Source organism: Lissotriton vulgaris, chromosome 6, assembly GCF_964263255.1.
Source record: "Lissotriton vulgaris chromosome 6, aLisVul1.2, whole genome shotgun sequence".
Taxonomy (NCBI): domain Eukaryota; kingdom Metazoa; phylum Chordata; class Amphibia; order Caudata; family Salamandridae; genus Lissotriton; species Lissotriton vulgaris.
Genome location: NC_141694.1, coordinates 1,140,354,508 through 1,140,370,120, shown reverse-complemented (window position 1 = coordinate 1,140,370,120; position 15,613 = coordinate 1,140,354,508).

Here is a 15,613-nt window from a genome sequence, read left to right as displayed (position 1 = left end):
TCAGAGAGCCATCCAGTGTGTCAATATGGGACCTAACGTGACCAGGGGAACAGTAACATCAATCAGGGTTGGCAGCACTAGTTTTGAGCTTATTGAGCATATCAGAAAGCATTCTATGCACAGACTGGATAATTGAAGCATTTGGCGTTAGAAAGGTAGGTGCCTCAGTACAGAAAGCAGTTAGATTAGTGCTCCAGTGGCATCTTCAATCGCATTTTCTGGGCATTAACCCTCCGACCAAGAGACAGTACGGGAAGTGAGACAGTCCGCCGCCAATGCCCCTGATAAATATTCTATATTTAAAGTGTTAACCTGCACTGACTTTTTACTACCTGATGTGCTGCGCTTTGAAAATCACACCTGCACACTAGCAGGTAAAATGAATCTCGACCCTGCTCTGTCACGCACAGTGTGACAGTGAGCACCGGACATTATTCAAATGGCCCTGCTGAATAGCTCAGCAGGGGCTCAGATCAGGGCTGCAGAACTCGGCACCTTCGCTGCCAGAGACTCGTTCCACTACGGCCGATTAGCGCTCACAGCCTATGAGCCTACCCTGTCATGAGTACCGGTACTCTCCACAGCAGTAGAGAAGTGCCGGTACTCAGAGTGATAAATTTAAGAAGTGCTGGTACTCAGTACCGGTGAGTACCTGACCATTTAAAGCACTGGGTGAGATCAAACAAGGTGGCACCTCTGCTTAACTGATGAGCACGACATCAGGCTCTTGCAGCGCCTTGTGAGAACGGTAAGCGGCCTCGTGACATGAGCACCCACCTACATTCTGGGTGAGAACCACGCTCAAAGCTATTTTGGTAAGAAAGCTTAGGACTGAGTTAAATAGAATACAATAAGTGTGCAGCCAGATATCTAAACCATTGTGACCGCATTCACCTTATCTGAGGCCAGGGCACGAGTTGGGGGTACACGCGGGTGGATGGCGTCCACCCACTTTTTTCAGAGGGTGAACGTCGCCCACCCTGCCAAGAATTTGAGCCCCACTGAAAAATGTGTGAACTCGTCCCGGTGTAATTTCCAAACACTGGGACTCTTTCAGTAGTGTCTGCACGTTGTTTGCTTTACATCTGCAACAAGAAACAAGCAACAACATGCAGGCGGAGTCGGGATGGGGCTTTCTAATTTAAGACTCCAGCTAGGTCCATAACGAAAGCCGAATTTGAGGAGTCAGCAGGCCTCATTTCCTTTCAGTCTCTTGGTTGAGAGCAATCAAGAGCCTCACACCTGATGCAAATGAAGCGGATGGGAAACAAAGTCTCGCACCTGGTTAGCTCTTCACACATACTTAAGAAGGGCAGCTTTTCACTTTGTTCAGTCCCTTTTTAGAAGATATGTATGCACTATAAGAATATCCGATGTATTGATCTTTCCCAGTTTTTACACAAAGCAGATTGCACTTATATAGAGCTTACTTCCCCTCCCGAGGCGTTGAAATAATTTAACCCCTCCCATGCTGATGACGGAACTGCTCCGTCATCAGCTACAGTTGAGCTGTGCTGATGACGGAGCGGTTCCGTCATGGCCCAGCCGCCGCGCCTGCGCGGCGCTGATTTCGCACCTGCGCGGGCGTACTAATGAGCGGGGCGGGTCATGACGGAACCGCTCCGTCACCAGCATAGCTCAACCGCGGCTGGTGACGGAGCGCTCCGTCACCAGCATGCGGGCCCCGCCCCTTTAGCGCTGCGGCGGAATAGCCGCCGCAGCGAAGGGGTTAAGAATCACTATTTTTTCTTGTTTAGCCTTACTCACTCCAATGCAGGATGTCAGAGTGCTTTACATCAACATGTGAATATTCCATGTACAATAAATTATGAAAGGTTGTAAATGAATGTACAGGATGTGTTACATAAGACTGGGGGACGGCAAGGTGTACAAGTCACAGATCATCTTCCATAGCTCAGTGTGCTATTATCCTCGCAATGCGCTCAAACGTACACACGATAGACCTGCTAAACATATATGTGAGGGCTTTAGACCTGATGTCACTTCTTGTGATATCAGTTCCTGTAAAGTCGTGGCTTGTGATGACACTTTCTATGATGTGATTTCCTGTGATGCCAAGCGTGAAATCGTGCGCCGTATGTTGTGCGCGGTGATGTCATCCGCCATGATGTTGCGTGCTGTAATGTCACTTGCATACTGCCAAACTAGGTCAGTCCTCCCACTTCTTCCTCCCTGAGGCAGACTTCCGAGGCCCGCTTCTGAGTAGCTCTTGCTGGAACGGTCTAGTATCGGCAGGTAGTTGAAAGTTGGTACCCGGTATGCTGCCATATTTGTTACTATTGATGCAGTGCAATGGAATTGTAAGCAAATGCTGCCACCTAACGGACAGTGGTACAAAACGCACCATTATACTCCATCCAAATATCAACAATCATTCTTCACCAAAAAAAGTTTAAATTAGGCAGAACACATAACTAACATTCACAATCAGTCTAGACAAATAATTCCCTTCCTGTACACATCCCTTTCTGCTCAAAAGCAATTCTGCTTAAAGCACAGGCCCCCTGCACCATGGTAGGAGTTCCTGTGTTGGCGCTAGGCAGCAAACTGTGAAGCAGCACAGGAAAAAGGCGCGAATGAGCTGCATCATGTTAAATACGGCTTATTCCTCCCCTTTTCCTGTCAAGCAGCACAGCAATATGGCTTATTGCGCTGCGTCACCTATTGATAAATATGCCTCAGAATGGCTTTAAATTTGGACGAACCTAGACTACCGATCATGTACTTTCTTTGACATCAACAAGTATGCCTTCTCCTTTAGTCAATAAAACAGCACAGCTGGTACCACCACAAAGACTCAAGATCAAATTCAGCACAGACTTCCCTTATGAGATAAATATACTCGGGGAAAAAATCCTTGCATAGCTACAGCTCCTCGTTCAAAAGGCATCAGGTATGACCTAATAGATCCTGCAACCATACTGGTGACACTAGATGACAGAACACAGGAATTCTATGACCCGCAACATCTGAAACGTTTTCTCGATTCTCTGGAGCAGCCATTGGTGGAAATAGAGACATAGGAAAATGGAGTCCATAGCCCTCCGAAATGGCTTTTAATGCCCCCAAGCAAGAATTTCACATAAAGGCGTAAAAAACGCAGACATCCCAACGTGGGGGAGTGTCAGGCTTGTGGGAACTCGGGAAGAATCGTCACTGCAGGATAGAATCAATTCAAGATCCCCCTTTAGTTCAAACATCTCATGGGTACGCAGAACAACAAGGCCTCAACTTTCTGCAATTCCTGTTCCATTAGCATTGTAATAACAGATGACAAGTTAAAATGATGCTTAGAGATAAAGCTCGCAGTTATAAAGTTAGAGGCGCTCACTGACCTCAAGTATCACTAGTTTTTTTAGTTTGATCAACAGGAGACCGTATCGACTTACGTATATCTAAATTTGTCTCAGACTTAACACACTTTGAGGCATACTTACAAGGTAATGGAGCTGAGGCAGAAGTTGCAGTGCCGCACTTCCAAAATGCAGGGATGCTCCATACTTACAACAATGTGGCGTCTCCCTTTGTTTTCCCTAGCACTAGTGCTAAAAACTGCCGCCTAGAGCCACAACACACACCCTTGCGCCACAGTGCAATGGAGTCTGTGTTGCAGGGAAAGATTTTTTATGTGCAGTAAGGCATTCTTTCCTGCACATAAACAATCCTAAATCAAGTTTTGCTCTTTCTATGTGTGCTGCAGCACACATGGAAATAGAAAAAAAATAAGGAGAAATAAAAGTATTTTTCCTCATTGCGCCATTCTAACGCTTGCATGGCTTTAGTTTTAGGCGCCGTCTCAGATTTACACATCCTTGTAAATCTGGGACAGTGTCAAAATGCAATGGGAGTTACGGTGGAATGCCCACAGCAACACCCATTGTAGAGAAAACTGCATGAACGTGTGCCATATTTACAAAACGGCGTTAAACCACAGAAAGTAGTTTAAAATCACTTTGTAAATATGGAGCAGGGCATTGCACCACAAGAACACCAGTAAAAGTGACGTTCCAGTGGTGCTATCCCCTTGTAAATATGCCCCTTTGTTTAGAATACATTATCCAGGATCACTTAACGGGCTCCATCGAAAGAAATATGGAACAAGTGAAGCCACTATCGATTTGGTCTCTCAGGACCATATTATTAGGTTGGTGGTGTAAAAGCGGGGCGGCACGCACCACCCCACTCACACACTGCCAAACTCCACCATGCACCAGGTTACAAGTAGTCACCAGGTCGGGTGATCCTACAGCGGCTGGCCTAACGGTGCTGCCTTTCAAAGGCTCATAGGAGAGCCTCAGAAGAGCAGCACCATGGGTCCGCCACAGCGCATTCCAGCGCGGCATGGACTGTAAAGTCCATGCCGTACTGGAACAGTGCTCCTCCATGCATCACCATGTGCTCCTCTGCATGTATCACCAGGCCCTAAGCTTCCTCATCACCAGCATTTTCATGGCATGTCTGCATGAGAGCCCCGGCGAGGAAGAAACTCATAATATGTTTGGCAGTGCTGCAGCTGCACCAACAGCATATTGCGATCCTCAGACCACCTCGTCACCGCCATGGATCACGGATACCTGGTGGTTGCTGCGGTATTGGTCCTAATTGTAATAGAGCAGTCGTACCACTGGTGCAGCAATTGCCGCACAGCCACTGTGGGGTTGGACCACCAAACTCATAGGGCCAAATTTATGAGAAGACTCCATATGGCACTGCAAGCCATTTGTCTGTGCCACGCTGATTCACTTTCAAACCATAGGGATGGAATATATATACACGGTTGCACCGTGGTTCAAGGGTGTATGCATTGTGGGGAGATTGGTTTTGTTCAGAAAGGGAGAATCACAAGAGGTGTTTTCCTGTTTCCATTTGTGCTGCAGAATGCAGCACGCATAGAAAGAGGAAAAAACAAGAAGAAATAAAACATTTTTTCTAGTTGCACCTCCCTACGCCTTCCCAAGGGAGGCATACGTTTCTGACGCTCTCCTCGCTTTATGAAAGGTTGTACATCTGGGAATGTTGCAGAATCCATTGGTGTTGCTGGGAACATTCACAGCAACACCCATGGACCGCCCCTTTCACGCAAAGTGCTGCATGAAAAGGAGCTGTATTCATAAGGGCAACAAAAAAAGTCACACAGGGTGGCTTTACGTATGCTTGTAAATATGGGGCAGCAAAATGCGCCACCGGTGCATCACAAAAAGTGACCCACCAGCAGCGTACAAGGCTTGTAAATATGCCCCATAATCAGGCCCTTAAAGTTAATGGCCTAACAAGTGATGTACTGGGAGAGAAAGTTTTGAGCTGCCTCAGGTTTCAGATACTGGACATTGACTTGTTACAGGAGACTCATATGTCACAAATAGAAGCAGAGACACTTATGGGACTGGGTGGGAGCAGTGCTAGCTACCTCAAGGTCTGTCACACTCCAGACATCCCACATTGTACAACACCGCCCGACAGGAAATGTGGGGTTCCAATTCTGATCCAAAGAACTTTTCCAGTGACCATACATAGAACATGTCAAGACCAAGCAGGCCACTGTTTTTGTGAAGTTAACACTCCAGAATCAAGTCGTTGTAATAGGCTTGGTATATTTCCCCAAAACAAAGAAAACAGGCTTTTTTTGCAACGCTTCACAGAGTAATACATGAAACTGTGATTGGGAGTTACTCAATTTTACTCATAGACCCAATCCTAGAACGCTCTAGTCACCCTAACCTCAGAAATAAGAATGGCAGGGGAATCTTAAAGGACCTGATGTCAGATCACACACTTGTCGACTCATGGAGACTCTGAAATCCAACAGGACGGAAATATATTTGTTTTTCATGCCCACAGAGAACGAAGACCAGAACTGAATCGTTTTTTGATTCACACTAGACAACTCTTAAAGGTTATAGGTTGCAAAATAGGCTCCCATTCCATCTTGGACCACGCACCAATTGTTTTAGGGTCAGATGCTTGTCCATTTTCTCTTTTCCCCTTCGTTTTCGTTCCTTCATTCAGTTTGTAATGTATTCCTTTTTGGGTTTCACCTGCAGAGGGCTTGCAAAAACGGTTATAAAAAGAAAAACTCTTAAAATGGCTTGGAGCCTGCCCATTACTTAGCATTGGTTCGCTCCCACCTTGCGTGCTTCATGAATTCCAATTAGTCAACACCTCTCGCTCCTTCCTGCTTTCTCCCAGGGCGTCGAGCCTGGACAGAGTAGTTTCCAATTTGTGGCTCTTGTCTTTTTACTGGTAGCAGACTACTTAGAGGTACTTTTATTTTTTAAATTTTTTTTTAAATGTTATCTTCAAGAGTCCATATTTCTGCAGTCACGTCCCGCTCCCTCGTCTTGCTTTCGCCACCTCTCCCACTGACCAGAGTTGGTGCCCCTACCACCTCCGCTGTTTTCCACAAATCACGTTTATCCCAACCCCCTCCTGTACGTTCTCGGTGCTCCCTCCAACACACCTTTGTCTTTTTGTATTTATGTCCCATAACGCTGTTCCTTCCCACAGATACCTTATTTTTTTGTATTTATGCCTCTTCAGTCCTAAAAGCTGTATTACAACTCTTTTAAATACGTGCACATATTCATAGCTGCCAAGGTTTCAGATTGCCATGTGTGACATTTTCATAATTTCAGTGTTATTATGAGTGACATTTCAATGACTATGAGTGACACTTTCTCGCGAACAAAATCAAGCAATGAAGACGATTGAAACATATAAATATTAGAAGTTAAACCCATGTGAGGAACAAGAAACTCTAATATAAATCTTAAAACTGCTGCTATACAGGAGAAATGGAAGGACACTAACTAATATGACACAGATAGCTCTGCCCTTAAACGGGCCAATTGTTTCTGCTAGGAATTCTCAGCTTCCATGCTCGCAACAATACCAGAGTGCACATTAGTGTTATTAAAAATGTTAATTGAAAGTACAGAGAAACGCCATTAAGAACAGGGCACTCTGCAGCCAGCCAGCACTTGACTGTAGCGCCTGAAACACTACACAACATTCGGAATGACATAATATTGCAGATGTAAAACAAAATAGATAACAAAAGATAATGCAAATTTTCTTTTAACTCTTCTATGTAGTTTGATAGATGTGATGAAAACATTTCGTAATGGAAAAGGTCAGAAGTTCGTAATGTAAAAAAATAATCCTACAGATTATGTAAGTTTTACTTGTCTTTCATTTTAAAGTGTGCGCGCTATGATTTTATATGCAGTTTAAAGTGAACTGTGCCTATACCTTACACTTGGGCACTGCCAACAGCGATGCGGACCAAACATGACAGCTAGAATGGGTTGACCCAGGCGATAGCTGTAATCATTTTCAAACTGGGGCCATACTGCGTGATCATAGGGGTGCAGACTGAGGAGGAGTTCAGACACATGGCTTTACCCAGGAGCACGACCACTTACAGGCCTCAAAGACAACAAAGCATAGGGTTGCTCTGGGCCACCTTCTCTGGCCGTGGAATTGACAGGCACGTCAGCACACGAAAATGTCACACATAGAAATCTGAAACCTTGGCGGCTATGTCAGTATCAGACGTGTTTAAAATAATTGTGCTTTGAATTGGATTAGCAGCGACCCAAACACTTACTTGTACTCTTTAGCAGGCAGCGCCATCAGCGGAAAGGGCCAGCCCGCTGCAATGACTTTCTGCAGCCCCACATACTACTCCTGGCAGCGGCCGCAGTGGGTGCATGACTCGCTCCGGTCCCGTAAATCTCATGGCTGCTAAAGTGTAGTACAGCACTCCTCCGACCATGAAGATGTGTGTCCAGTCGCGTCAGGTTCTCCCAAAATTATGCAGCGCGGCCGGCCCTCAATGCGGATGTGAGGCAGCTAACATCACTGTGGCCCTACGGCTCGTCTATTAAACATGTCCTCACTTTAGTAAATGCAGCGGCGGGCGAGAATATACTTTGGCGCCCCTGGTAAGTACCTAGCTGTGTCAGCCAGCATCGTGCTAAGAGGGCGGCCCGCCCCCGCCATTAATTGAACTGCGTGTCAAACAACTTAAGCCGTGGCGCGGCAGGAACTAACAGCGGCGAGCGCCAGCCTGGAGCCAGCGCCGAGGATTGTCACAATGTAGCCGCCTAGCGCTGCCGTGCTCTCACTCAGCCCACTAGCTGAGTGCTGCCATTTTTACAACATACATCATTAACTATTTATGAAGTAACAGTAGCTGCTGGCATCGGCAGCAGCACATCTCTCGGACTTGGAGCAGCAGGAGCCATGCACAGGCGCCCCCAGTGGCGGGAGCTGGTACGTCGGCAAAATGCGTGACAATGCATTTCAGTGCGGTGATGCGGAACACCGCACTGAAATGCGTGAGTGTCACACCTGATGAGTGACACTTGGCAGGACTGCATATTTTTGCTGATATTTACAATGTTAAATTTGCTCCATACTATATATTTACCAAATAATTTTCTTTTCAAATTAAGGTTATATAAAACCCACGTGCTTTCACATGGTGAGATCTTTGCCACCAGCGTTCTGCCTTTAGGTAAATATGTTCTTACAACCAGCATAGGACGTGCCAATCTTTTCAAAAGGTAAACGACTCTCCGGAGAGAGAGTTGGAGTCACTGTGTGTACAGGAACAATATAGATCAACATTACAAATAGCTGGTGTTGGGCAGGGGAGTCAGCATTGATATTGGAAAAGCAAATCCCAAAAGCAAATCAGTATGGTGCAACATGCAGGGTGAGCTATAGCGGTTTCCTTTTTCTCAAGATATTGGACGACGTCTGTCAAGATGACGATGTAATTATTAATCACAGACGCTTAGTAATGGGCACATTTATAGCTCCAGTTACAAATCTTTTGACTACAGGAAACCCTTGTTTTGTCATTTGAACGTCTACATGCTTCTGGGGACAGAAATACTCTATTAAGTGCCTGCTGCCTGCCATACTTTGCTTCCATTTTCATTCTTACAACACTCCTAGTTATCCACTGCTGAAATCAGTTTACGATGTCGGACCTTAGGGGCTCTCAAATGTACATGTGCAACCCACGTATTCTTTTTGACAAATTTGACCATTAGTGTGTCATACTTGTTCCGTATTGCCTTTAGCAGATGCTTTTCATCAATATGTCCCATTTGCATTGTCAACTTTTCATTATAAACAGATCACATCTAAGGAATCTGGAATAACTTTTCCCATAGAATTGAAAAGGGTAGTGAAGGATGTTCAAGAATCCATGTAGTTGATGAAGTATATTTATTTAAAGTAAGATGGTACAGGAAAGTAGTACATTCATTAGGTAAAAGTAAAGGAAATACAACCCACACCAGGAGCAGGATGATACCAGCTCAGCCCTATCTCTCAACTTAAATCCTAGAACTCTGAAGCATTCTATTACATCATGATTTCAACATTCTACAGGGTTGGGCAGGAGACTATGGGAAAGGAAGTATGAAGTGAAGTCACAACACATCTTCCCCTTTTACAATATCAACAAAAACATAAGGCTTAACCCTTTCGATGCTGATGAAGAGCTCAGCTCGTCATCACCCACGGGTGTCATGTGCTGATGACGAGCTGAGCGCGTCATGGTGCCACTAAAATGGCATTTTCCAGCACAGGGGGAGGGGGAAACGCCCAGCAGCCATGTGGCTAAACAATGCAGTAAGAAGAAGACAAAGTAGAGAAGAATATGAAAAACACAAGAAGAAAGAACAACAAGAATGAGAATAGGAGAAAGCAATGAAAGCATAAAGTGGAACAGGTATACAACACATGAACAAAAAACTAGAAAACATGAAAGAAACACTGCTAGGGTGCACTGAAAAGCACAAGAACTAAGCCAGAAAGAAGAAAGATAAGCAAGTATGAAACAAGGAAGACAGGACATTTCCTTCAACGACAAAATAGGAAAGAGGAAGAGAAAAACAAAACGAAGAATGCACAGGACACAAGGGAACAAAAATTTCAAGATATAGCGAGGCACACCAGTTGGCCATACGGAAATGGATGCATGAATCACGGAACGCTGAATAATGAACAGAAAAAGAAGAACAAATAAAAGCAAGAAAATTACTCCAACAGGAGAGCATAAGAGATCTCCAACACATGAAAGTGTTAAGAAGAAGAGTGTGGAAAAACCACAACTGAAAGGAGTAATAATCAAGAATGAATTAAAGGTAAACCTTAATTGCCAGGAAAATGTCAGAATGAAAACTTTGCACAAAATTGAAAAGAACATGGCATAACTTCAGAAGAACATTAAATAACAGAGGTTCCGTGCAACGAACCGCTGTGAAAACTCATGAGTGAACATAGTGAATGAATAAGAAAATGCAGGAGTCGACATCCTAGAACAAGATATTAGAATTATGTGAAATGAAACATTCTAAATTAAAACCCGTGAGGAAATACACAGTGCAAGAACTTAAGCGAAGGTGCGAAAATTCTGCATCCAAACAAGCATAGTAAATTGAATGTATCAAAAATACAAAGAAACTGTGAAAAGCTGTACAATACAATAAGCAGATGGCACTGCCATTAAAAGCGCACACACTGAGGCAATTAAAAATGTAAAAATCAATGGTTGTTTACTCACGTAGTGTCAGAAACACAGTTGTCAAACCTCCAAAATTGTTCCTCTCAGAAACGCAGCCTGTAGTTATTGGAAGAATGCAGGTAGCGCTTGCTCGCTTCCTCAGTTTACCGCATTTAATAAAGTATATACCAGCTAACACAACACTAGTTTTAAATTGGAATGATATAAGGCTAGATGGTCCTTCTGGGCGGAAAAAGTGGGAAACAGCAGACAGATGCCAGAATTTGTTTTCTTGTAGGTAACATCCCCTCATGCAATCCGTTTGGCGGTCTGGTCAGAAGACCTTTGATCACGATCTGCCTCACCATCTTTTGTTAATCTGGTAGCAGGAGCCCCAACCTAAACATTGCTTGCTTTTCCTCACATGCTGTCAGTTAACACTTCCCTCACAAATCCTAGACACTGGTCTACATTCTTTGTGTGCTTCCTCAACTGCATTCTCTCATAAAGAGGGTGCATAAACTGCCTGCAGCGCCTAGATGCCATGCAAGTTGCTCATTTTGCGCTTGAAAAAAAAGAGCTGACCTCTTAAACATTAACCAGTGTGCTGTGAAAGTAGCACTTGCAAAAGAAACAATTGATGGACCGAATGTTGGACAATGCAAACATTCACCCCAGTGTTGGACCTGGGGTTACCAGACTAGATAGGGTAGCTTGGCTCAGAGTAGGAAGGCCTCATCAACAGGCATATGTGTAAAGCTTGCGTCTCACCCTTCAGTAACAGCGTCCATCCATTCCAAAAATGACACTACACCATAATTTATAAAAGTAGGAAAAGCTTTATCTTTCCTTAAATCAGTTACGTAGGTGTATACAATTTTCCAAGTCAATATTTAAATTATTTTCCTGCAAAATCTATAGCTGTAAACATTTGTTGAATCCTAAGAACACAATTCCAGAACGAATCTTCCTCTTCACTTTCAGAATGTTATTACATAAATTACTCGTAGATTCATTACATTTCTTAATAGGAAGGAAGAAGTAAGTACAGGTGTTAATTCTGCATTCCGGTACCTAAATAAAGGCATCAAACAGCTGACGGCCTAGTATGCTATCTGCAGGACATCATGGTACATCATTTTCTTACATTACATTCAGTTTTCAGTTGCTTTTAAGAACATAGCCCAGATTCCCCTTGTACACTGGTTGGGATTTATTAGAAAGGATTATCCACTTTAGGGGGGGGCAGGTCTTTGAATTAGATCGATCACTTGAAAGGGGGCTATTCATCCAGGATTCTTAATCTCCCATTTCAGTCAAGACAGACTTCGTTCCCCTCCAACTATCTTCCTAATTCTAGCCCCAGATCAGCCCACATCCGGCTGGTGTAGCACCTGGGTTAAGGACTTGCACTCAGTCGCTCGGTCCAATGACTCAATTCAGTTAGTTTACCTCCCAGGGCTCTTCTTACACATTTTCTGTGCCTGCGGGATGAGCCAATTACCTCACGTCGCCACAGGGCCTTTGATGTCTGCCCGGCCTCCCGCTTTCCCACTTACTTGACACTCGGTGGGGGCTCAGAGGGTCTGGGGGCCTTTGCCAGTTGAGGAGTATGAAACCCCACCTTGCGCTGCCTTCCTCGGCAAAGAAGGGCCCTTAGCGGCTGGCTCACGGAGGAGGGGGGGAATCTCCGCCTACTCCGGCTGGTTCTTCCTCATCCAGCCGGGCTGACTCACCCACAGGACCTGCGCGCTTGATAGACGCCGCCTCGTCTCTGTCAGGCGACTCCTCCCAGGCTGCCCACTCGCTGGAATGCTTCCTTGTAGGTTCGCGCTTCCGGGCCTGCGCAGGAGACAGACGCTGCCGCCTCTCGCAACCGGCAAGACGCTTCAGGCCGCTCCCTCTCCGAGACACTTCTCTCAAGCACCGCACCACTGGGCCTGTGCAGAAGTCAGACGCGGCCTTCCTCCTCCCGCTCAGCAGCAGCTCCAACGGCGCCACCACAGCAGGACTTCCCTCGAACCCCGACACCACCAAACTGGAGGGGGCCCTCACGGCTCACCAGAACTCGAGATTCTACGTCTCTGGACGGAGGGCAAAGCAGCTGCTGGACCGTGCACAATAACGCAGGCGAGGAGACTGCCTTTAGCAGATGCTGGTCTTGAGATGACGATGGGGGTGGTAAGAGAGAGGGGCCCAGTGACTTGCTGTTCCTTTCTTCTGGGAACCTCACAGAGAGGCTAAACGGCACATCTCATGGGAGGCTGAATAAGGCAGGGCTATTAGCTCTACACCGACCCCGGCAGTCACCAGATAGGGGTCAGTGGAAGGGTCAGTTCCTCTACTCTGGGGATAACTGAGCAGTAATCAGGTTTAGGGTGCCTAAGCAGGGTCAGATCTAAGGCCAGGGGCGATAACGGAGGAGAGAGAGCGCTTCCCCGAGGGTGAAGTCAATCCTCTCAGTGTTTCACCGCTCTGATGTCCTAGCCTGTACTCCAGCTAGCTCTCCAAGATCGTTCAAAAATGGTCGCCCTGACCTGGCCTTTTTATATGCTGGCCTCAGACTTCCAGAACCAGCTAGAAGGTTCTAGAGCAGCTCTATGTTAACCTATGGGCCCCTTTTCTTAAGTGACCCTTATGGCAGTTACTGGCCACCATTTTGTGGGTCTTGTAAATTCAGTCAGAAAGGCACCTAGGCCCCAGGAAAAAGACTATGAGGGCAAAGAGCACCTAATCCCTAGGTCAACACCTGAAAAATCCAGTGGACATCAAAAATAAAGAGATTGAGGGGCGAAAAGGGGACAAAAATAAATAAATAGGAGGGACCACCCAAAGGGCCGACAGGTCTAACACGCGTCCCCCCCCAGCTGAAAGTGGGGAGAGCTACCCAACCCCTTGGGAGTCCTCATCACTAAGGCGGAAATACCTAGAGAGACCGTCTGCATTCGCGTGGTCCACTCCAGGCCGATGTTCCACCCTGAAGTCCATTCCCTGTAGGGAGATGGACCATCTCAACAGCTTGGGATTCTCCCCCTTCATTTGCATCAGCCAACGAAGGGGGCGGTGGTCAGTCTGAACCAGGAAGTGCGAGCCAAACCGGTATGGCCGCAACTTCTTCAGAGCCCATACCACCGCAAAGGCTTCCCGCTCAATTGCACTTCACTTCTGTTCCCGGGTAAGCAGTCTCCTGGACAGGAAGACAACAGGCTGATCCAGACACTCTTCATTGAGTTGCGATAGCACTGCCCCAATGCCATGCTCTGATGCGTCTGTCTGGACAATGAACTCCTTGGAGAAATCCGGGGCCCTCAGGACTGGTGCTGCACACATTGCTTGTTTCAGCTTCTCAAAGGCTTGCTGACAAGCCTCTGTCCAGACTACCCGTCGAGGTTGTTTCTTGGAGGTGAACTCAGGGAGGGGCGCAACAATAGTGCCATACCCCTTCACAAAGCGACAGTAGTAACCTGTGAGGCCCAGGAAAGCTCGGACCTCAGTTTGGGTCTTGGGGGAGCTCCCAGGCCATTATTGCCTCAATCTTTGCCTGGAGGGGCTGCACTGTTCCCCTACCCACCAAGTGGCCTAGGTACACAACCGACCCCTGCCCGATGGACATTTACTGGCCTTGATTGTCAAGCCAGCCTGTTTCAGGGCCTGGAGAACAGCTTGCAAGTGACAAAAAATGGTCCTCCCAACTGCTGCTGAAGACGGCAATGTCATCCAGATAAGCAGCGGAGAAAGCCTCCATTCCAGAGAGGACCTGGTTCACCAGCCGCTGAAAAGTGGCAGGGGCGTTCTTGAGCCTAAAGGGCATCACACAGAACTGGTAGTGGCCCTCAGGCGTGGAGAAGGCTGTCCTTTCCTTTGCTCCATCTGTAAGGGAGATCTGCCAGTACCCTGAAGTAAGGTTAAAGGTACTCGGGTATTGGGCAGCTCCCAGCCGGTCAATAAGTTCATCCGCCCTAGGGATCGGATGTGCATCAGTCTTGGTCACTGAGTTCAGTCCCCGGTAATCCACACAGAACCTCAGTTCTGGAGTGGTGCCCGGTGGGGCAGCTTTTGGTACTAGAACCACCGTACTGGACCAGGGGCTACTGGAAGGTTCAATGACTCCTAGCTCCAGCATCTTGGTAACCTCACCGTGGATGCTGGCCTTCACCTTGTCTGACAGCCGGTAGGTCTTAGACTTCACTGGTGGGCTGTCTCCTGTGTCCACATCATGGGTACACAGGTGGGTCCTTCCCGGGACAAGGGAGAACGAGGAGTACTGCTCGAAGACCTGGCGGCAGTCCTCTCGCTGCTCAGGAGTTAGGGATGGGGAGAGAATCACTCCCTCCACCGACCCATCCTTTTCTTGAGACGAAAAGAGATCAGGGAGAGGCTCGCTTTCCGCTTCCTCTGCACCATCAGTCACCATCATCAAGATGACCTAGGGCCTCTCATGGTGGGGTTTGAGGCGATTGGCATGCAGCACCCATAGGCCCTCTCGAGGGGTCTTAAGATCCACCAGGTAGGTGGCCCTACCCTTCTTCTCCAACACCTCAAAGGGGCCTCTCCAGCGATCCTGGAGGGCACTTAGCTCTCCAGGTTCCATCACCTATACTTCCTGGCCAGGCTCCAACTCCACCGGGTGAGCGTTGTGGTCATACCACTCTTTCATCACTGCTTGGCTGGCTTCCAAGTTGTCAGAAGCTTGCTTCCACAACTTTGACATTTGGCTCCGGAAAGCCAGCATGTAGCTCACCACATCTTGGGGAAGCTTCCTGGGAGACTTTTCCCATCCGTCCTTCACCAGGCTGAGAGGTCCACGTACAGGGTGCCCATACAGAAGCTCGAAGGGGCTGAAGCCCACTCCTTTCTGTGGCACTTCCCTGTAGGAAAACAGCAGACAGGGTAGGAGGACGTCCCATTTCCTCCGCAGGCTCTCAGGCAGACTTATCATGCCTTTCAAGGTCTTGTTGAACCTTTCCACCAGACCATTGGTCTGTGGGTGATAAGGAGTAGTAAACCGATAGGTAACTCCACACTTCTTCCACATAGCCCGCATGTACGCTGACATAAAGTTGGTCCCCC